Raw genomic sequence first — 24,225 nt, 5'->3', positions numbered from 1 at the left:
AAGTTCCCGCAGCCAACCGACAAGAAGGCAGTGCGCAGATTCCTTGGCATGTGTGCCTACTATAGGCGCTTTGTCAAGGACTTTTCACGCATCGCGGAGCCGCTAACACATCTAACCAAATGTGATGTCGCGTTCAAGTGGGAAACGCCTCAGGCCAAGGCATTTCAAGAACTCAAACGACGCATGCAGTCGCCGCCGGTACTTGCACACTTCGACGAGGACGCCGATACCGAAATCCACACTGACGCCAGTAGCCTAGGCCTCGGTGCCGTCCTAGTCTAGAGGAAAGCAGGACTTGAAAGGGTGATATCGTATGGTAGCCGGTCGCTGTCAAAAGCGGAAAGCAACTATTCTACGACTGAAAAGGAATCCCTCGCCATCATTTAAGCTACAGCTAAATTCCGCCCTTACCTCTATGGCAGGCCATTCAATGTCGTCAGTGACCATCACGCACTGTGTTGGCTAGCTAACTTAAAGGACCCTTCAGGACGGCTGGCGCGGTGGAGCCTCAGACTACAAGAATATGAGGTCACGGTAATATACAAGTCCGGAAGAAAACACTCCGACGCCGACTGCTTATCGGGCGCCCCCATCGATCCCCCGCCGCAAGACGACGAGGACGACGACGCCTTCCTTGGGATAATAAGCGCGGAAGACTTCACTAAACAGCAACGAGCCGACTCGGAGTTAAAGGCCTCATCGAGTATTTGGAAGGGAACACCGACGTTGTCCCTAGGGCATTTAAGCGCGGGTTGCGTTCGTTCCCGTTACAAAACAACCTGCTCGTGAAGAAGAACTTCTCACCAGTCCGCGCCAGCTACCGTCTTGTTGTACCGGCAGCGCTGCGTCCAGAAATACTGCACGCCCTACACGACGATCCAACCGCTGGGCACCTCGGATTCTCCCGGACGCTGTCGAGAATACAGGAAAGGTATTACTGGCCGCGTCTGACCGCCGACGTCGCCCGTTACGTCAAGACTTGCCGAGACTGTCAACGACGCAAGACACCACCGCCAAGGCCAGCAGGATTACTACAGCCGATCGAATCTCCTCGCCGACCATTCCAGCAGATTGGGATGGATTTATTAGGGCCGTTTCTGATATCAACATCCGGGAATAAGTGGATCGTCGTGGCGACAGACTATCTCACCCATTTTGCTGAAACTAAAGCTCTACCAAAAGGCAGCGCAGCCGAAATGGCGAAATTTTTCGTGGAGAACATCCTGCTGCGACATGGTGCCCCAGAAGTCCTCATCACCGATAGAGGAACGGCTTTTACAGCAGGGCTCACCCAAGCCATTCTGCAGTACAGCCAGACAAGCCACAGGAGGACAACTGCCTACCATCCGCAGAAGAATGGTCTCAAGGAGCGCCTGAACAAGACCCTCGTCGGCATGCTAGCAATGTACGTCGACGTCGAACACAAGACGTGGGATGCGGTCCTGCCGTACGTAACCTTTGCGTACAACACGGCGGTGCAAGAAACAATACAGATCACGCCGTTTAAGCTGGTTTACGGCAGGAACCCGACGACGACGCTTGACGCCATGCTGCCGCACGTAACTGACGAAGAGAATGTTGACGTCGCTAGCTATCTCCAGCGCGCCGAAGAAGCCCGACAGCTCGCCCGCCTGCGAATCAAGAGCCAGCAGAGGACCGACTGCCGACACTACAACCTCCGACGACGCTTCGTCGAGTACCAACCTGGCGACCGTGTTTGGGTCTGGAATCCGATACGCCGACGAGGACTCAGTGAGAAACTACTCCGACGCTATTTCGGACCCTACAAGGTCATCCGACGTATTGGCGCTCTGGACTATGAGGTCGTGCCAGACGGCATTTTGCATTCACAGCAGCGCCGCGCACGATCTGAAGTGGTCCATGTGGTGCGCCTTAAACCCTTTTACGGACGCTGACAAACTTCGCCATTTTTGTTCTTTTCTTTGCTACGAGTGCTTTTGTTTATTACCTTCGTTTGTTTGCAGCATCGGCTCGATGCTTTTTAAGAGGGGGGTATTGACACGTGTACTTATCTTTATCGGGCGACCACGTTTCGCCGCTTAACAAATGTAATCGCACAGCGAGGGACGCGCCTGCATGTATCCGACGTTTCTGGAAAGTTATCGATGCTTCTACCCGGCTGTCTGCTGTCGCCGAACCTTGTGTTATCTGATTCCATCGCGTAACGCGAATGGCGTAGAACATTGTGGAAGGCACGCGGGTCCGAACGATTAGTCTGGAACATTCGACGACTGTTGTATAAAAGCCGACGCGCTTGACCCGCTGATCAGATTTCTGACGATCACCGACCGTGTTCACCGCTATCGTTGTGCTATAAGTGTAGCCTGTTTTGTGGCACAGGTTCGCCCAATAAAAGCTAGTTTTGTATTCCAGCGTACTGCTTTTTTCTTCACCGTCACTACCACCTGACAATAGATTACCTTCACTAGAAAACCAGGCAAACGGCTCGGCCTAGCTAATTTGCTCCCAATCTGCCTTACTTCATGTGCACCTAAACTCCTGGAATATACAATCGTCAATCGCCAAAATAGATTTATAGAGAAAAAATCTCCTCCTCCCTCCTATTATGCACGAATTCAGGGCAGGGCTTACCACCCAAGATATAATGCTCGAACTCAAAGAGGGTGTACCAACTCCCGAATTCCCACATCTCACCAAACTTATATTGGCGCTTGTCCTGACTAATGCCTTCGACAATGCGCGACACGCGGCTATCCTCAAAAATCACAGTGAGCTCAACATGGGTTCCAGCACCTATCAATATGTGACACCCATTTTGACGCATGTTTTAATGCATGTTACAGCCTTTTTAACCATCGGATCAGTTCAATCCCAACTTTCACCCTCGGCAGTAGGCGCACTCCGCACGTGGCAGTCATATCTCTTTTTATTGTTAATATTACTCTCATCCCAATTGAGCAATAATTGTTCGCCATGCCATCCCTACGGGACTTCTTCTACCCCGATCACATTACTCCCTTGAGTACCACGGGCAACTGTGGTACAGTCGAATGTGCCCTTCAAAATGGACCAAAAAAAACGTTCCAACTGCTCCGCTCATAAATGTGAACTTCTCATTCGCCTCATAGACCAATCCCCACCAGCAATTTCAACATATCTCGGTTATAAACTCATCCAAGACGAAAACAACATAAGGACTCTAGACTTCCACATTTACAATAACGCTTCCAATTCCATCGCTATGGCTGCCATAAGAAGGTCGGCGCAGAATACCTCCGCCTTCACAAACAGGATTTCTAATTGCCCCAGGGTAATGCACGCAGCTTTCTGCTTTGAGTGTTGAGTTCTCATCAGTGAGATGCCTAATGCGGGCGTGTGCGTTTGCCAGCTCTATGCTAACAGTGGGGAGGGGGGAGCGAGCTTCGTGAGAACCAACCTGTGCCCAGCTCACCTGCTTCGTGGCCTGCGCTGCTCCCTTGCTTCCCCTCCTGCCACTTGCGGACCAGTCACGGCTCGAGGTCTTGGCATGGGATGGCATCCGTCGTCGCTATGAGGTCCTGCGCCTGGAACCGGAACTGCAATGCGACCTGGAAGACTCCTCTCCAGGACAGCACCGCGTCCTTTCGGGGATGGCCACTTGCAGGAAGCTGAGCGCTCGCTATGTGGCCTCGGAGACGAGGAGCCGGCTTTCAGGGCCTGCTGCGATTTCCGGTAGTTGATGGGCGGCATGAACCTGTTGGGGCAGGTTTTGGCTGCCGTCGAGTGATTGACGCTGCACAGAGAGCACCGAGGTTGGCACTCGTGCTGCTTCGTTGCTAACGAAGTGCCGCACTCCCTGCACTTGGGTGTGCCGGGGAGCCTCGTGCAGACGTCCTCTCTTTGGCCTTTCTCGTTGCAGGCTTGGCACTGTGGCATGGCCCTCATGTAGAGGTAGCACCGCAAAAGAAGGCCGGGAAATTCGATATATTATGGAACTGTTTTCCCCAGTAATCTGACCACTGTGTTTGTTGCGTTTCCAAGTCTTCTAAATGTTAGCGCCTCGAACCCGGGAGATTCAGTTCGTTTAAGTAACATTTTGGTCGTGGTGTCGGGATCAATGTTGTATATCACCCCTTTACACGAGTTATAGGGGGCTATACCCTATGATGAAATATCATATGTTGTTGCACCAATTGCAATTTTCTGCATCTTGCTTAGTGCTGAGGCCGCAGCTTTTGAGACAGTGTTGAGAACAAGAATGATTTGGTCTTCGTCAATGCGTATTTTGAATCTGGTGGAGCCGATTTGTAGCTTTGCCTCAATTGTGTTGGCGTCTATTAACTCACTTTGTTGAGTTTCAGGTCGTTCCGTGAATGAACCGCCAATTTGTAATCATTGGCATGTAGGGCGGGGGGGGGGGGCGTTGTCGGGGCTTGCGCGTGGCCGGTCGGCTTTGGCGGAGAACGGGCTTCGGTGCTGTTCGGGATAGTTGGCACGTCGTCGAGCCTGTGTGCAGCCGACGACGAGGGGCACGACTGGTAACATTGATCCAAGGGTCACTGTCTTCTTCGTTCTCCTCAGCGGCCGGCAGAAGTCCTTGCGATTCGCGAATTTCCATATAATCGTCCGCCAAGGCCCCGGTGGCCGATTGGTGGGCTTTGTTGGCGTCAGTATTGAGCAGCGCGTTCACCATCTGGAGTGGTGCGGCGGCCGAAGCCTTTGCTAGGCCTCGCCACTAGCGTAGTGGGTTTAGCAGGTCGGGCCCGCTTCTAAACTTGATGTGACGATGGAATGCAAAATACGGCGCTTGCACCCTCAAGTTCGGTGTCGACGTGGTCAGGCTGACTTCAGACACAGCATGATCACATAGAATTTAGATGCTGAGTTGATTGCGGCGAAAATAGAGCTTCTGTGCGGAGTAGATGTGGAGCCCATCCGACCCGTCGCTGCAATTCGTCGTTTCCGTCCCCTTCTTGTACATATATATATATATATATATATATATATATATATATATATATATATATATATATATATATATATATATATATATATGACGTGGTGACAACGGAATAAAGTATTGTCGGAAGTCGGCGCAGTGTTTGTCGTCTCTGGCTGTCCTTGTCCTTCACGCTATACGTCGCTTTCGCTACAAAGTGGTTTATGTGCATTATGCGAGACTGCCACTATAAAGGCAGCAGTATGATAACTTTCTGTAGCATCTGCATAAGCGGTTTGGATCGAAGGTGAATAGCGCTTATGAAACACACTGGCTCCGGCTACCCTGCGGTCTTAAATATAGGGGGTATTGGTATTTTCCCGTAATGGTGGGGTCTACAGACGGTCGCTAAAAAAGTCGGGTGGTGAATTCGGGGGTGGTGCATCCTATGAAATCGATTTTCAGGTGCCGTAGGAGCTGGCTGCCTGTTTCAGACAGGCACAGACTTGCATAATGGCTAATGAGGCGTGCTTGCACTAAATCGTGAATCGTATTGTGCACCGGGAGCTGCAGAAGTTTACTCGCAGCGCTACTCTGAGGTAGGTGCATGGCAGCTTTTTATGCTGTGGGGAGGAGGCTATCTACCTGGTCCTTCAATAGAGTTCAGAGGTGCAGATAGGAGAGGGAGTAGGTTATCTTGCAGAAGAAGAACGCTTGAGCCAGGCAGCGCGTGTATGCTGCGTGCATTACCCTGGGGCAATTAGAAATCCTGTTTGTGAAGGCGGAGGTATTCTGCGCCGATCTTCTTATGGCAGCCATAGCGATGGAATTGGAAGCGTTATTGTAAATGTGGAAGTCTAGAGTCCTTATGTTGTTTTCGTCTAGGATGAGTATATAACCGAGATATGTTGAAATTGCTGGTGGGGATTGGTCTTTGAGGCGAATGAGAAGTTCACATTTATGAGCCGAGCAGTTGGAACGTTTTTTTTTTTGGTCCATTTTGAAGGCCATATTCGGCTGTACCAAAGTTGCCCGTGGTACTCAAGGAAGTAATGTGATCGGGGTAGAGGAAGTCCCGTAGGGCTGGCATGGCGAACAATTATTAACGCGATAGCGTTAAGGAGCTCGTGTCGCAGAAAAGCCGGTGTCGTCGGCGTCGGTGTCGGTGTCAGCGTCCGCGGCGTTGGCCGTGAGCGATAAATCACGGCAGGCACTTCATAAATAAAAAGCAACTTCCAAGATGGGCTGGGTGGGAATCGAACCAGGGTCTCCGGAGTGTGAGACGGAGACGTTACCACTGAGCCACGAGTTCGATGCTTCAAAGCGGTACAAAAGCGCCTCTAGTGAACGCGGTGTTGCCTTAGAAACGAGCTGTTTCTAAGGCGCAGGCGTGCGTCGCTTGCTCAGGCGCACATTTCGTTGTCGCGCCGAACGCTGCGTTGCTCGACGCTCACCGCGTCCGATGCGGGGCGCGTAGTATCTGCGCCGTAGCACATTGTCTTACACCCCTTGGCGGGTCGACGGGAATGCTGTCGCGTTCCACTCTTGAAGGCGAAGCTTAAGCGTCCTCCAATTTTTTGCTCAATTGGGATGAGAGATATATTAACAATAAAAAGAGATAGGACTGCCACGTGCGGAGTGCCCCTACTGCCGAGGGTGAAAGTTGGGATTGAACTGATCCAATGGTTAAAAAGGCTGTGACATGCATTAAAACATGCGTCAAAATGGGTGTCACATATATATAGGTGCTGGAACCCCTGTTGAGCTCACTGTGAATTTTGAGGATAGCCGCGTGTCGGGCATTGTCGAAGGCTTTAGTCAGGACAAGCGCCAACATAAGTTTGGTGAGATGTGGGAATTCGGGAGTTAGTACACCCTCTTTGAGTTCGAGCATTATATCTTGGGTGGTAAGCCCCGCCCTGAATCCGAGCATATTAGGAGGGAGGAGGAGATTCTTTCTCTATAAATCTATTTTGGCGATTGACGAGTATATATTCCAGGAGTTTAGGTGCACATGAAGGCAGATTGGGAGCAAATTAGCTAGATCGAGCCGTTTGCCTGGTTTTCTAATGAAGGTAATCTATTGTCACGTGGTAGTGACGGTGAAGAAAGAAACTGTACGCTGGAATACAAAACTAGCTTTTATTGGGCGAACCTGTGCCCACAAAACAGGCTACACTTGTAGCACAACGATAGCGGCGAACACGGTCGGCGATCGTCAGAAATCTGATCAGCGGGTCAAGCGCGTCGGCTTTTATAGAGCTGTCGTTGAATGTTCCAGACTAATCGTTCGGACCCGCGTGCCTTCCACAATTTTCTACACCATTCGCGTTACGCGATGGAATCAGATAACACAAGGTTCGGCGACAACAGACAGCCGGGTAGAAGCATCGATAACTTTCCAGAAACGTCGGATACATGCAGGCGCGTCCCTCGCTGTGCGATTACATTTGTTATGCGGCGAAACGTGGTCGCCCGATAAAGATAAGTACACGTGTCAATACCTCCCTCTTAAAGAGCATCGACCCGATGCTGCAAAGAAACGAAGGTAATAAACAAAAACTCGTAGCAAAGAAAAGAACAAAAATGGCGAAGTTTGTCAGCGTCCGTAAAAGGGTTTAAGGCGCACCACATGGGCCACTTCAGATCGTGCGCGGCGCCGCTGTGAATGCAAAATGCCGTCTGGCACGACCTCATAGTCCAGAGCGCCAATACGTCGGATGACCTTGTAGGTTCCGAAATAGCGTCGGAGTAGTATCTCACTGAGTCCTCGTCGGCGTATCGGAGTCTAGACCCAAACACGGTCGCCAGGTTGGTACTCGACGAAGCGTCGTCGGAGGTTGTAGTGTCGGCTGTCGGTCCTCTGCTGGCTCTTGATTCGCAGGCGGGCGAGCTGTCGGGCTTCTTCGGCGCGCTGGAGATAGCTAGCGACGTCAACATTCTCTTCGTCAGTTACGTGCGGCAGCATCCGTCAAGCGTCGTCGTCGGTTTCCTGCCGTAAACCAGCTTAAGCGGCGTGATCTGTGTTGTTTCTTGCACCGCCGTGTTGTACGCAAAGGTTACGTACGGCAGGACCGCATCCCACGTCTTGTGTTCGACGTCGACGTACATTGCTAGCATGCCGACGAGGGTCTTGTTCAGGCGCTCCGTGAGACCATTCGTCTGCGGATGGTAGGCAGTTGTCCTCCTGTGGCTTGTCTTTCTGTACTGCAGAATGGCTTGGGTGAGCTCTGCTGTAAAAGCCGTTCCTCTGTCGGTGATGAGGACTTCTGGGGCACCATGTCGCAGCAGGATGTTCTCCATGAAAAATTTCGCCACTTCGGCTGCGCTGCCTTTCGGTAGAGCTTTAGTTTCAGCAAAACGGGTGAGATAGTCTGTCGCCACGACGATCCACTTATTCCCGGATGTTGATATCGGAAACGGCCCTAACAAAACCATCCCAATCTGCTGGAATGGTCGGCGACGAGGTACGATCGGCTGTAGTAATTCTGCTGGCCTTGTCGGTGGTGTCTTGCGTCGTTGACAGTCTCGGCATGTCTTGACGTAACGGGCGACGTCGGCGGTCAGACGCGGCCAGTAATACCTTTCCTGTATTCTCGACAGCGTCCGGGAGAATCCGAGGTGCCAAGCGGTTGGATCATCGTGTAGGTCGTGCAGTATTTCTGGACGCAGCGCTGACGGTACAACAAGAAGGTAGCTGGCGCGGACTGGTGAGAAGTTCTTCTTCACGAGCAGGTTGTTTTGTAGCGTGAACGAAGACAACCCGCGCTTAAATGCCCTAGGGACAACGTCGGTGTTCCCTTCCAAATACTCGACGAGGCCTTCTAGCTCCGGGTCGGCTCGTTGCTGTTTAGTGAAGTCTTCCGCGCTTATTTTCCCAAGGTAGGCGTCGTCGTCCTCGTCGTCTTGCGGCGGGGGATCGATGGGCGCGCGCGATAAGCAGTCGGCGTCGGAGTGTTTTCTTCCGGACTTGTATATTACCGTGACCTCATATTCTTGTAGTCTGAGGCTCCACCGCGCCAGCCGTCCTGAAGGGTCCTTTAAGTTAGCTAGCCAACACAGTGCGTGATGGTCACTGACGACTTTGAATGGCCTGCCATAGAGGTAAGGGCGGAATTTAGCTGAATTTAGCCCAAATGATGGCGAGGCATTCCTTTTCAGTCGTAGAATAGTTGCTTTCCGCTTTTGACAGCGACCGGCTAGCATACGATATCACCCTTTCAAGTCCTTCTTTCCTCTGGACTAGGACGGCTCTGAGGCCTAGGCTACTGGCGTCAGTGTGGATTTCGGTATTGGCGTCCTCGTCGAAGTGTGCAAGTACCGGCGGCGACTGCATGCGTCGTTTGAGTTCTTGAAATGCCTTGGCCTGAGGCGTTTCCCAATTGAACGCGACATCACATTTGGTTAGATGTGTTAGCGGCTCCGCGATGCGTGAAAAGTCCTTGACAAAGCGCCTATAGTAGGCACACATGCCAAGGAATCTGTGCACTGCCTTCTTGTCGGTTGGCTGCGGGAACTTTGCGATGGCAGCTGTCTTCTGTGGGTCGGGGCGTACTCCTGATTTGCTGATCACGTGGCCTAAGAACAAAAGCTCATCGTAAGCGAAACGGCACTTTTCCGGCTTCAGAGTGAGCCCTGATGATTTGATGGCTTCTAACACTGTCGCAAGCCGCCTAAGGTGATCGTCGAAATTTCCGGCGAAGACAACGACGTGATCCAGGTAAACAAGGCACGTCTGCCACTTCAGTCCGGCTAACACCGTGTCCATGACGCGCTGAAACGTTGCAGGCGTCGAGCATAGTCCGAATGGCATGACCTTGAACTCGTAGAGGCCGTCTGGTGTGATGAAGGCAGTCTTTTCGCGATCTCTCTCGTCGACTTCTATTTGCCAGTAGCCAGACTTGAGGTCCATCGACGAGAAGTATTTAGCGTTGCAGAGCCGATCCAATGCGTCGTCTATCCGTGGAAGGGGGTACACATCCTTCTTCGTGATCTTGTTCAGTCGACGATAATCGACGCAGAAGCGTAGGGTTCCGTCCTTTTTCTTTACCCGGACTACAGGAGAGGCCCACGGGCTTTTCGACGGCTGGATGATGTCGTCGCGCAGCATTTCGTCGACTTGTTGTCTTATAGGTTCACGTTCTCGCATCGAAACTCGGTAAGGGCTCTGGCGGAGTGGTCGAGCGCTCTCTTCGGTTATTATGCGATGCTTTGCAACTGATGTTTGTCGAATCCTCGCTGACGTCGAAAAGCAGTCTTTGTATCGTCTGAGAAGACGTCTGATCTGTTGCTGCTTACTCATAGGAAGACTTGGATTCACGTCGAAGTCTGGTACGGGGATAATGCTTATCGGGGTAGATGCGGCTGAATCCGAGAGGACAAAGGCATTGCTGGTTTCCACAATTTCCTCGATGTATGCGATTGTCGTGCCCTTGTTGATGTGCTTGAACTCTTGGCTGAAGTTGGTTAGCATAACTTCCACTTGCCCACCGTGGAGTCGAGCGAACCCTCTTGCGACGCAAATTTCACGGTCGAGCAGTAGATGTTGGTCGCCCTCGATGACGCCTTCTACGTCAGCGGGTGTTTCAGTGCCGACGAAAATAATAATGCTGGAACGCGGCGGGATGCTCACTTGATCTTCGAGCACACTCAAGGCGTGGTGACTACGACAGCTCTCCGGCGGTATCGCTTGATCTTGTGACAGCGTTATCGATTTCGACTTCAGGTCGATGACTGCGCCATGTTGATTCAGGAAGTCCATGCCGAGAATGACGTCTCGTGAACACTGTTGGAGGATAACGAAGGTGGCAGGGTAAGTCCGGTCATGAATGGTAATTCTTGCCGTGCAGATTCCAGTCGGCGTAATGAGGTGTCCTCCAGCGGTCCGAATTTAGGGGCCCTCCCATGCAGTCTTAACCTTCTTCAACTGGGCGGCGATGTGTCCACTCATTACGGAGTAATCGGCCCCTGTGTCGACTAAGGCAGTGACTGCGTGGCCGTCGAGAAGCACGTCGAGGTCGGTGGTCGGTAGTTCTTTGTCTGGCGTTGCGGTTAGGTCGTGGCGTCGGATCACGGCTGCGTCGTGTTGAACTGAAGTTGGAACGTCGCGTCGTCAAGTCGTCGTTCGTCGGTGTAGTCTTGCCTTCCTGACTTCGTCCGGACGGCGGCGTGTCGTTGTTATGTCGTCGAGATCGTTTCTTCGTCGTCTTCGTCGGCGGCGCAGGATCTTCATCAGTTCGACGAACAGCAACCGCACCTCCATCGGTTGCTGCTTTTAGTTTTCCGGATATGGGCTCGCTCACCGGCCCCGGGCTGGGCCAGTGTCTGGTCGGCGCTGCTGCGACAGGTAGCCGCCTGGTGATGGCGAACGCGATGGTCGTCGAGTGCTCCACTGAGTAGCGCGAGGTAGTCGGCGATGTCACGAGGTCGTTCACCTTCCCTCGGGCGCTGTGCATTGACGGCGAAGCCTCGCAATCCCAGGTCGTGGTATGGGCATCGGCGGTACACATGGCCGGCTTCGCCGCAGTGGTAGCAGAGTGGGCGGTGGTCGGGGGCGCGCCAAATGTCCGTCTTCCTCGCGTAGGTGCGCTGGGCGACGGGTGGGTGTACTGGCGGCGGCGGCGGTGGACGACGGAATTGCGTCGTTGCAGGGCCCTGGCGTGGTCGCGGAGGGGGAACTGGACGGCGTGCGACGGCGGCGTATGTCATCGCTTCTGGCTGGGGCTGCGGTAATTGTGGTTGCAGTTCAGGAACTCCTAGCGATCGGTGCACCTCTTCTTTCACGATGTCGGCGATCGAGGCGACTTGAGGCTGCGACGATGGCAAGACCTTGCGCAGTTCTTCGCGCACAATGGCCCTGATGGTCTCGCATAGATCGTCCGCGGCCAGTGATTGAATTCTGGAGTAGCTTGTTGGCCTGGTGGGTCGGTCGAATTGCCGGTTCCGCAATTCCAGTGTCTTCTCGATGCTCGTCGCCTCACGAAAAAACTCGCCGACGGTCTCCGGTGGGCTTCTTACCATACCGGCGAAAAGTTCCTCTTTTACACCACGCATCAGTAGGCGTACTTTCTTCTCCTCAGACATTTCGGGGTCGGCGTGGCGGAACAGGCGGCTCATTTCCTCAGTGAAGATCGCGATCGTCTGATTCGGCAGCTGCGCTCTTGTCTCCAGTAGAGCTTGGGCTCGCTCTTTTCGCACGACGCTTTGAAATGTTTGCAGGAAGCCGCTTCGGAAGAGGTCCCACGTCGTCAAGGTGGCTTCTCGATTCTCGAACAACGTCTTGGCGGCGTCCTCCAATGCGAAATAAACATGTCGTAGCTTGTCGTCGCTTGCCCAGTTGTTAAACGTAGCGACCCTCTCATACGTTTCCAGCCAGGTTTCCGGGTCCTCGAATGTGGAACCGCGGAACGTCGGTGGTTCCCTGGGCTGCTGCAGCACGATGGGGGACGCTGGGGCTACCATTGGGGTTGCCTTGGCCACAATCTTCTTGGTCTTCTCAGGTAGAAGTCCATGCTCCGGGGGCAGCTGTTGAAGAAGGCGGCTTGCTCGGTGGTCCGGGACTACGTTGGTGTTCTGTTTGCGGTCTGGGCTGGGATCACGGCTTGTCGGGGGCGTTCCGTATATGAACGAAAAGCAGCTCCACCAGATGTCACGTGGTAGTGACGGTGAAGAAAGAAGCAGTACGGTGGAATACAAAACTAGCTTTTATTGGGCAAACCTGTGCCCACAAAACAGGCTCCACGTATAGCACAACGATAGCGGCGAACACGGTCGGCGATCGTCGGAAATCTGATCAGCGGGCCAAGCGCGTCGGCTTTTATAGAGCAGTCGTCGAATGTTCCAGACTAATCGTTCGGACCTGCGTGCCTTCCACAATGTTCTACACCATTCGCGTTACGCGATGGAATCAGATAACACAAGGTTCGGCGACAACAGACAGCCGGGTAGAAGCATCGATAACTTTCCAGAAACGTCGGATACTTGCAGGCGCGTCCCTCGTTGTGCGATTACATTTGTTAAGCGGCGAAACATGGTCGCCCGATAAAGATAAGTACACGTGTCACTATGCATATTTTCTTTGGGCAGACAGTGTCCCTTGTTCCCAGTGCTGGTTAAGATATTCGGTTAGCCCGTCAATTGAGCCTGCATCCACGTTGCTTAGAGATATGCTGGTGACGCGATCAGGGCCGGGGGCCGAGTTTGTTCAACGCTAATATTACGCTGCATTTACCTCTGCCTCGGCTATGGGGCTGTCTAATTGAGGCTTGGGGAAGTCTCCGTAGTCTGACATAGGCTCGATCGCGTACTGTGGAACATAGGCTTGAATTTGGGTTTGTATTAAATCCTGACCTCGCTGCTTCCTTAGGTGGAGCTGGCGGGCGATTAGTTGGCTAGTTTATGCCTTGTTTTTAGACGGTTAGTCCGCTTTTTCTATAATTGAAGGCTTGCGTCGAGCCTATTGCAGATATGCGCCCCTTGTTCACAGGCATGGCTAGTGGCATGTTCGGTTATGAGGTCAAGGATGGCGGACATGCGGCATCTCAGTGCACTGTTGTGCTTTTGCCCGAACCAGCGTCTTTCTATGCTTTGATCAGCTTCCAATTGGCGTAGCAAATGGCTGTCGACCGGCTCGCGTTCCTGCCAAGCGGGGACTTGTTCAGTCGCAAATTTCGCAGGTTTGTTGGGCGACCCATTCCTCGTGGATTGATGTAAGTCATAAATACTTATATTATCAAAAACCCTGCACTTCAATAGATGCCAGTTACCAAATGGGACAGGGGTCTTTCGTATCGAATCAGTGGTCGAAATGCGCTATGTATGTTGGATATTTTCGTTCGCCCATTTTTAAGAAGAGATTTACTTGTTGGAATGGCCTATTGAACGATGCTTATCCAAGTATGCCGCTAAAAGAGCTTAGAAATACGTACGTACAAAGTTTAAACATTCGCCTAACAACAGAATTGACCAGTACTGTGGAATACAGACGCCAATACAAAAAGAATTTCCAATGAAAATTACTGTTTTCTTGTGCCAACAGGATCGTCCTTTCCTTTTATTTTGCGGATAGATGTTTACACCTGAAGTTTTGAATATATTCTACGAAAGATCCAGGTGCGCTCTTAGAGATGACCCCGTTAATATTCTGAAGCGAATAGAAGCTATACACGCGTCCATTCGGGGTAGCAGAAGTTTTCCTGGTTTCTACGAGCTATTGAGCCTCTATATCATGCATTATGTTGATATGTTAATGAACACGAAGTGGTACCAGTTCTTTGTGAAACTTATTCTCACAACTTCTAGGGAAAACATTTGAATCCTCAGTCGATTGTTTATGTTTGAGCTCGATTCACGCACAGAATGACATCTTAGAAAATGTAATCAGGAGAAAAGCTGCCTTTTATGTGGAACACGTGATCACAACGATATTCACCTATATAGGCGCTGTGAAGCTGGCACTGTGCCTAAAAGGCTTTGCAGCGACACATTGTTCGGTCATTTGTCTGCACATCAACGGAAGTGTAACAAGAAATAAGGTATGTTATTTTTTCATTTAGTTAGCTGAGTTGCTCTTCATTAATTAGTCCCATGTATAATAACAAAGATCGGTGAGAAAATTTCGACAGGTTTAACGTAAATATTACTCAGTATTGTGTATCAAATAGTTCGTTTTCTTTCTAACCTGTCAGCTATTCATATTTAATAAATGACTTTAAAAACTGGGATGATATTAAGTGTCCTTCCGAGTGTTTCACATGTTTGACGCACCACACAATAATATGACGCCCGGTTCAAATAATCAATACTTGTTTGCTACTCTACGCCTCACTTTTCCTACATAAATACTAAAGCTAACGCGGGAATCAAGACGAACTTTTCCGCGCTAAATGTTGCTAAGAACAAGTATGCGGATATGAAAATTTGTCGCCTACGCCCAGTTGATCTTTCTTTTCTTGACTCCTTCTTGATTAAACAGAGGGCTGTACATCGAACAACATCGAATGATTAGTTCTAAGTGTGGCACACGAGAAGATTGTCCTGCAACTTCAGAAGACTCTGTCACACAAATAGAAGTCAGATACTGCCTTTGATTGTGCTACCCGACTGCATTCTCTCGTTATTTATTACAGAATGCAATCTTGCTTTTTTGGCCAAACCAACATTCGAGACTTCGGACAAAGTCCAGACTCAGAAGTAGCGTAATATACTAAGGCTGTGCAAAATGCGATAAAATATCTTGCCTCGTGAAATAGGCATCATTGGATTCATCACATAGGCACTTTTGTTTTACAACGTCACTTTAAAGAGCTTCTGTAGCAGTTCCGCTGTCTCTCTTGAAAGTTTGCTTAATTAAAGAAATCTTGGCATCGTCCGAACCAGCATGACTCTTAAGTATTATTACGTACACTGCTATGATAATTCTCAAATTATGGAGAGAAACTATAGTGTATTCTAACTTAAAGGCGAAGACGTTGTCTTGATGTATTTTGCGAAAATTTCCTGCACTCAAAGCTTGTGTTGTGGTTGCGTCTGGCGGGCCTAATATGCAGTTTCAAAACTGTGACCATGGTTGGCGTCAGAAAAAAGCCATTTGTGACACTTCAGCTCTATTGTGGACTCAATATTGCTCGTTTAGTATTCTTTTTATGGAAATTTGCTGCAAATTTCTCGCCGAAGTTCATTATCACCGCTAAATATAGTTCACGGTGTCTGGTTCATCGCTATTCTTCCGCGATCACACTATTAGCGCAGACAAGTATTTTCGCGTCTCAGTCTGCATTCTCTTGTGCATGGTATGGTCACACTCAATGACATAGCCGCTGCGCTAATATTACGCATCAGACCGTTCTAAAGAACCTTAGCTGCACTACCATGCCAAGCTAAACTTAGCAACTAAGCATGAGGTCAAGAGGACAAAGTCTTTAGAGGCCAAAGATGCTGTAGGATGTATCTGGTGTGTACGACAAAAAGACAATGTCTGTTTCACGTATAGGTTTTCTAGATGTTCGTAAAAAAGGACTCGTGGCTTTGGTGAACCTAAAGATACGCTAAATCAAGTCCTGAGGGACCTGCTTGTTCGGAGTTTTGCGCCTAAAGAACCATTTCGCAAATCCGTGCGCCGAATTCACGAAACAGGACTTTTTGAGAAAATGGAAGTGTTCCCTATAGATAATGAAGACATCACCGCAGCAATCGGATCGTACAGCTGAGCATGGCATTTTTCTAGTGCTTTTTTGTAATTTTCGTAGCTGCTTCTAGGTTAATTTTATTGCTTCATTTAGTAATTTCGTGGCTGTAGTTCCCATGCCATAACTTTTTCGACTTTATCGTTTGATTTAGTGGTGAAAAAAGCCTTAAAGTTTCTTCTCTGTTAAATGGCAAGCTATTGTCCAACTGCAGTGCCTTCTTAATTGAAATGGTCGGTGGTGTATCGCGAGCCAATATCATGATCTGATTATCAGACATACCGTAGTAGGAAAATCCAGATTAATTTGGACCACCTGGAGTTCTTTAACATCTACACAATCCATGGTACACGGGAGCTTTTGCAGTTCACTGCAACGGAAATGCGGCCATCGCTGACGGGATATTATCCCCCGAAGGCGTACGTAGCAGCGTAATATCACAGCCACTAAGCAACCACCGAGGGTGCAATTTTAGTTTATGCCGTATCATTATTATTCAAATGTAAAGTGCTGCAGTGGATAGCACATAGTCATCTTAAAATCCGCTTCTGTAGTAATAACCTTGTCATGCAGTACCACGTGGGAAGGGTGCCGATTTTAAGAACTGAGCGGACTCGTGTACACTGTGATGTCATATAAAGAAAGGGCTCATGTGGCAAGACCGTTATCCCACTGAAGCCGAAGTGGTACAAATGTTTTTTTTATTGCAACAATAGTTACTGTTGGCATTGTGGCGTGTGGTAGTCATCAACACACCACCGCTATGCCCATGGAGTTTGTGATGTGGCTTTTTGGTCAAGTTTTCCGTCAAGCTACATGCGCGCACTTTGTTTGCCTGGTGTCCTTGAAGAAACACCGAGACGCAAATTGCATAGTAATGCTGGCAACTGTTACGGGTAAATAATGACGTTTAGGCTTTGTAGACTTCTCAGAACGTTTGAGGAAAAGTGCCTCTATAAGCACGCAATACAATATTAAAATCCTTATAGATTTGCTTTTATTGATATGCCAGCAATATCCATGGCACCAATCTGACATTTTATACAATAGACATCGTTTAAGGATTGATGTGTATACAATCTTTCATGTTTTTTATAGGAAATACGGGCTTTGCAGTGTATTACCAAATATTCTTGTCTGTTGTTTATTCGTTATGTGGATTACTCACTTTCAATTAGATCATTGCTGCAGTAAACTTGGCACTGAGCTTACATGAGCGAAAATAGAAAGTATGATTGGGGTGTGACGGTGCAAGGTCTAAAACAAGTTTTTGTTTTAGACCTTTAGACCTTGTTTTAGACCTTTAGACAAGCAGCTCTTCTTGCAAACAAAGATCCCTGTTCTCCTTTGAGGTTAAGCTGCTATTTGATCCGTTTACGTTATTTACGCTGCTTGTTGCGCTGGTTGCAACACTGAATTTCCATTTGATGAAATTAGGGACAGTGTTTTGCTTCTATAAAGTTACGTGTTTTGCTCGTATGACTCTGCTGCGAATTAAACAATCCTTTGAGAAGCTTTCGCTAGCCATCATTGTTTTATTCTCGTTTAATTTTGTTTTAATTTACAGCTGGTAGAAAGCCAAAACTGGGTTTTTTAGAAATGGTTAGAAATGCAACTGGTTTGGAAAGGTTTTTTCAGCTCGCATGTTAATTAGAAAGTTCCCCTAAAAACCCTAAAAGTCACAGGTGTTCGAACTCAAGATCCTGCTGCATTGGAGGCCACTGGAGATTCTAAATACTTTGTTGTCATTTATCTTTCGCAAGCAATATCATCACTGGATAGTTTTAGCACAGTGAGGTGTCCGAGAGTGGCATCACCGTATTTTCGCATTTTGTATTTCGTATTGTTCAGCATGCAATACCCAAGTGGACAAGGACGACGCGGTGGGCATTGCGAAAGCACGCTGGTACCGAATGGCAACACTTCATTATCATGAAGTGTTGGCAACATTTTATTATCAAACGGAAAACATGCTTAGGAGAATTCTTACAAATTTGCTTGCATTTGACTCTTGCAATTCTTTACTTGGTGCTACCACACTACGTTACACTCACAGGAATGTTTGTGAAGCATTTTGCCCCTTTCTGCGTGAGTCAAAAAGAATTACATGCTAGAATTCTCATTATTAAATAATATGCTAACATAATTCATTCATAGCCGTAATGTTAGACACTTTAAATGAAATTTTCAATATTTCAACCTAACTTATTGAAAAGAAAAGATAACAGTTTTTCACCGCCAGATTCATGGCCGATCCCAAAGCCTGTGTGGCACCATTTCACTAGGTAACTTGCACATGAACAGTGCAAAGCTCGTTAAGGTGTTTTAAACATTTATTATCAACATCTGTCATTGGTATGCTACTCAATGTTCGTTTACTATTGCTTTTTTGTGTAATATTTGATACGACTTATCTGAACTACAGTTCTGTGCCACCTTTGGCTGGGTGTGGTATTCACGAACTCATATTCCTTCCGTATTGGAATGGAAGACTGACCTGCTTTGGACAGCTGAGATTGCGAGGAGGCGATCAAGTACCTCCGCTGTGACTGGCCCCGTAACAATTCGTCACGAAAAGTGCTCGTGACTGCGCTCGCAAAAGTGTGCGATCGTTCATTGCAGTAGAAATATTCTAGGAGTCTGGTCCAGATAGGTTTCGCCATTCAAGACATCAAGGGTTCTACTCAAGCTTTTAACACCTTCAGAGTTGAGCGACCATCTTTGAGGGCTGGAGCGCGTGGCATCGCGTTATTCTGTAAACATTTTTTACCTTTTATACCTTTTCCCCAGCCCAGGCAAGCCATCCCGTACTCATACTGAATAACCTTCCTGTGTTTCCTCCCCTTTTCTCTCTGTCTCTCTCTCTGAAAACAACTCTCGCTTGAGTGTGAGCCATGATTGTAGTCAATAATCGTTATTTATCTATATATTGCTCTCTCTATAGATATATTGTCGCGGGGGGAGAAAATACATGTATTTACAACATATAGGTACAAAGTTGTAGCTCAGTAGCCAGGGTAACACCATCTACCGATCATCGAGACATTTCAACCCCCTCTTCACCTCCCAACGTCCTTTAGCCCACAGCGGCACAAGCCCGTACGTGACATTAACCCCCGGTGGCTGAAGCATCGTCTCGATGCTTGCTAGGGTGTCGAATCAGTGTGCGAATTATGGGGCATTATTCGCGAAACCTGCACGAAATCAGTTCTTGCTGGGGAAGAAGACGTCGAAGTCGCAGGTGATATCTTATATGCGAGGCTGGTGACTAGGCGAAGAACTGGGTATGGCACTACGCATCGTGGCAGCAGTTTTTCGCAAAGGTCGACGTGAAGGGTGGGTAACCAAAGCAGCGTAAGTAACCCAGGGCTGAAATGAACGTCCAGACGACAACTGTCGTAACATGCTTTTGGATAGTCTGAGACGCCAGAAGACGGTCACAATGAATGCGACGTCCTGTCGCCGCGCGGACAATGCTGTCGTGAGCGTAGAACGGGGCATCGGAAAGCACACGAGGGTTGCAGTGTGGGCTTGATGGTAATGCATCTTGATGGGGTGTACGGTAGCGCGATTAGAAGATGGGACAAAAGAAGGCACTCAGAGACACTCACAGCGCGAGCTTCTAACAATGTTTATTGTCGAAAACAAGGTCGCACTTACACAACCAGCCAACATCAGTCACAGCCACGTCAACAGAAAAACAATGAGAGCGAAACATTTCTGTATGATACAACCCTGTATGTGATATGTTAAGCCATGCGCAAAAATTTAAGTGCCTTTTCATAGAGAGCCAATGACGCTTTTCTGATGCAGGAATCCCCTAAGGCATCCATCTGCTCAGCTTGTATTATACGTCTAGTGAGTTCACACTTATTACTGCCAGTAATGGTTGTTGACTCGAAGAGAAGGGAACACTAATGTTGCTTACAATGAAGGAAGAGAAACTCATCTGATACAACTTTGTCGGCTTTATTTGTTCGTTCGTGCAGCCTATGATTAATGCACCTGCCCGGCTATCTGACGTAATACTTTCCCCATGATAAGGGTATACGATATATAATTCATGTCTTACAATCTCTAAACCTCTTCCTGTGTTTAACATGGTAGCTAGGAGCATTTTATTTCTTTATCTGCTCTTGTTTTCCTGCACAAGCTGATTAGTTTGTGAGGTGCAGAAAAAATCACATCAGTTCTACCGCGGCGGCCAATTTTCTTTAGGTTCTGCGACACCCGGTGAATGCAAGGTATCACTGTTGGTTTTTTTTTCACAAGGTTAATATTTCCTTCCGCACGTTCACAAGCCCCAGATTGGTGCACTGGTTTGTAATAATAATAATATTTGGGGTTTTACGTGCCAAAACCACTTTCTGATTATGAGGCACGCCGTAGTGGAGGACTCCGGAAATTTTGACCACCTGGGGTTCCTTAACGTGCACCTAAATCTAAGCACACGGGTGTTTTCGCATTCCGCCCCCATCGAAATGCGGCCGCCGTGGCCGGGATTCGATCCCGCGACCTCGTGCTCAGCAGCCCAACACCATAGCCACGGAGCAACCACGGCGGGTGCACTGGTTTATGTATTTCCTCTGCAACTGATGTCAGAACATGATTGGGATAACCTGCTTCATGTACCCGCATGGCCTGTTGTGTGAACGCTTCGTCAGTGCAATGGTGGCATGATTTAGTAAGCGCTTTAGTAAAACACATTTTCGCCATATCTCTTTTTACCAGATTAGAATGGGCTGAATAATATGACAACAATGGTTTATGTCTCCTGCACCAGCACGATCAATTATACCAAAGATAAGTTTTACATCAAGAAACTTAATCTTTTGTTCTATGGGCACTTCGAACGTACCTTCCAGTTCACAAAGGCACTCGCGTATATTATTACTAGCAGCTGAACACTCTGTGTCCAACTTGTCTAGCTTAACATTGACAAACAATAAAAAATCATCAACAAATTTAAATATTTTCACAACTTTTGTATCATTGACGCGTAAATACAGGTCTCTGTCTACCGTAGCTAAGTACAAGTTGCTTAAACAGGCTCTAAGCGGGATCCTATACAGACCCCTTGTTTTTGAAGGTAAGAAATGTCATTGCTTTGCACAAATGTTGACTTCATATAGAAGTCTAAATGTTCTGAAAAATATTCAACGGTTGTGCCTGCTTTAGTACTAAATCTTACACCCCCAAATTCATCTATACATGATTGAACACAACTTATTTCATTTTGAGCCAAATAATAATGCAGGTCCTTCACAGCTACTGTGAAGGCTTTTAGTCCCGCGTGACAGTTGGCCTCTACAATTGGTAACAGCGCTCCCTACAAAGGAGCAGCGAGTCAAGAAGCCGGAGTGGGTCACGGCCATATAGTAAATGGAACATAGAATAACCAGTAATATACTGACGCACTGGAAGTCGTAAGGAAATACATCTACTTAGGGCAGGTAGTGACGGCGGATCCGGATCATGAGACGGAAATAATCAGAAGATTAAGAATGGGCTGGGGTGCGTTTGGCAGGCATTCTCAGATCATGAACAGCAGGTTGCCATTATCCCCCAAGAGACAAGCATATAATAGCTGTGTCTTACCAGTACTCACCTACGGGGCAGAAACCTAGAGGCTTACGAAAAGGGTTCTACTCAAATTGAGGACGACGCAACGAGCTATGGAAAGAAGAATGATAGGTGTAACGTTAAGGGATAAGAAAAGAGCAGATTGGGTGAGGGAACAAACGCGAGTTTATGACATCTTAGTTGAAATGAAGAAAAAGAAATGGACATGGGCAGGACATGTAATGAGGAGGGAAGATAGCCGATGGTCATTAAGGGTTACGGAATGGACTCCGAGGGAAGGGAAGCGTAGCAGAGGGCGGCAGAAAGTTAGGTGGGCGGATGAGATTAAGAAGTTTGCAGGCACGGTATGGCCACAATTAGTACATGACCGGGGTTGTCTGAGAAGTATGGGAGAGGCCTTTGCCCTGAAGTGGGCGTAACCAGGCTGATGATGATGATGATGATGATACTGACACGATGATGATGATGATGATGATGATACTGACGCGATGAATTGTTTGCAAATGTTATGAAAGGTAAGGTGCAGTCCCGATCCCGGTGATCATCAGACACGCACATGGAGAACATGTCTGCGAGTGTATGGTTGAGACGCTCGGTAAGTCCGTTTGTCTGTGCGTGGTAAGCCATCGTGAACTTGTGGGACGTGGAGCAAGAGCGAAGGAGGTCGTCGAAACTTCAGAAAGAAAACAGCAGCCTCTATGAGTGAGTAGGTGACGTAGGGCACCATGATGTAGGATCACTTGATGAAGTAGAAAATCAGCCACATCAACTGCGCAGCTCGTAAGGAGGGCCCGTGTTATGGCGTAAAGGGCTTATATTCCGTCGCAATGGCCACCCCCTTGTTGCCCGAGGATGAAATAGAAAATGGGCCAAGGAAGTCCAGGCCGACGCGGTAAAATGGCTCACTGGGGATATCTATAGGCTATAGGTGGCCAACGGAAAACAATTGAGGCTTCTTGTGGCGTTTGCAAAGTTCTCAGGCAGCGGCGTAGCTTCGAACAGAGCGATATAGACCAGGCCAGAAAAATCGCCTGCGTACACGGGCGTACGTACGGGAGATACCGAAATGACGAGCGATGGCACATTGTGTAACTGCGAGAGAACTATCGAGCGCAGATGCTCGTGAACGATGAGAAGCAGTTCTGCACCATGTGGATTCATATTGCGTCGGTATACAGTCCCGTTCTGCAGAACAAATATATGGAGGGAAACGTCCTGTTGCTCTGAGCTAAGGCGTTCAATAATGGATCGCTAATATGGGTGACGGTGCTGCTCGTGTGCGATGCGTGCGAAGTAGGAGATCGACAAAACGCAGGTATGTGTGTCGCTTTCGGTGCCATCGGGAGGGTTGACTGGATAGTGCGAGAGGCAGTTGGCATCCTTATGTAGCCGCCCAAATTTGAAGCACAAGGGAAAGGTGTACTCTTGCAGGCGTAAAGCCCGGGGCCAAGAAGGCATTTCGGATCTCGGAGTGAGGATAGCCAACATAAGGCAGGATGATCTGTCAAGACGGTGAAATGGCGACTGAACTGGTAAGGGAAGAACGTAGCAATGGTCGAAACAAGGGCCAAGCATTCACATTCTGTGATAGAGTAGTTGCGCTCTGGTGCTGAAACAAGACGTCTAGCATACGCGATCACGCGATTGGTGCCCCGCTGTCGTTGAGACAAGATAGCGCCAATGCCGTGTCCACTGGCATCAGTGCGAACTTCTGTCTAGGCATGCGGATCAAACGGGCCCAAAGGGGTGGATTGATCAGGCGTCTGATAAATGTTGAAAATTCTGCAGCCTGGACGGCTCCCCAACGTAAAGTGGTGTCCTTTTTGAGGACGTCTATAAGTAGATGAGTGATTTCGGCAAAGTTCTCGATAAATGGCCGGAAATAGGAACACAGCCCAAGGAAACTTCGGACATCGGTAGAAGATCGCGGAAGTGGAAACTCACCAACGGCACCAATTTTATCAGGATCAGGCTAGACGCCAGTAGCGTCAACCAAGTGACCAAGTATTCGCATTTGGCGGTGGCTGAAGAGGCGTTTTCAAGAATTGAGTTTTAGGCGAGCTCGTCAAAAAACCGCAAAGATAACTGAAAGTAGGTTTAGGTGGTTCTCAAACGTCGGTGAAAAAAACAATGACGTTATCAATGTAGCAGAGGCATGTGGTCTATTTGAATCCGAGCAGAAGAGAGTAAATCATGCGCTTCAATGTAGCAGCGGTATTAGACAGTCCGAAAGGCATCACTTTAAATTGGTAGAGACCATCTTGGGTGACTAAGGTGGTCTTTTTGTGATCTCGTTTATCCACTGCGATTTGTGAGTAGCCAGAGTGGAAATCAATCGACGAAAAATAACTGGTACCATATAAGCAGTCCAGCGGGTCATCAATACGCGTAAGTGAATACACGTCCTTTTTGTTAATCTTATTGAGGTGGAGATAATCAATATAAAATCTCCAGGTATTGTCCGTCTTTTTAACCAAAACGAAAGGTGACGCCCATGGACTGCAGGAAAACCGATAACATTTTTGGAGAGCATTTTGTCCACTTCTGTTTGGATCACCT

The sequence above is a fragment of the Dermacentor variabilis genome, chromosome 5 (assembly GCF_050947875.1).
Source record: "Dermacentor variabilis isolate Ectoservices chromosome 5, ASM5094787v1, whole genome shotgun sequence".
NCBI classification, from domain to species: domain Eukaryota; kingdom Metazoa; phylum Arthropoda; class Arachnida; order Ixodida; family Ixodidae; genus Dermacentor; species Dermacentor variabilis.
This window is presented reverse-complemented; position numbering follows the sequence as displayed.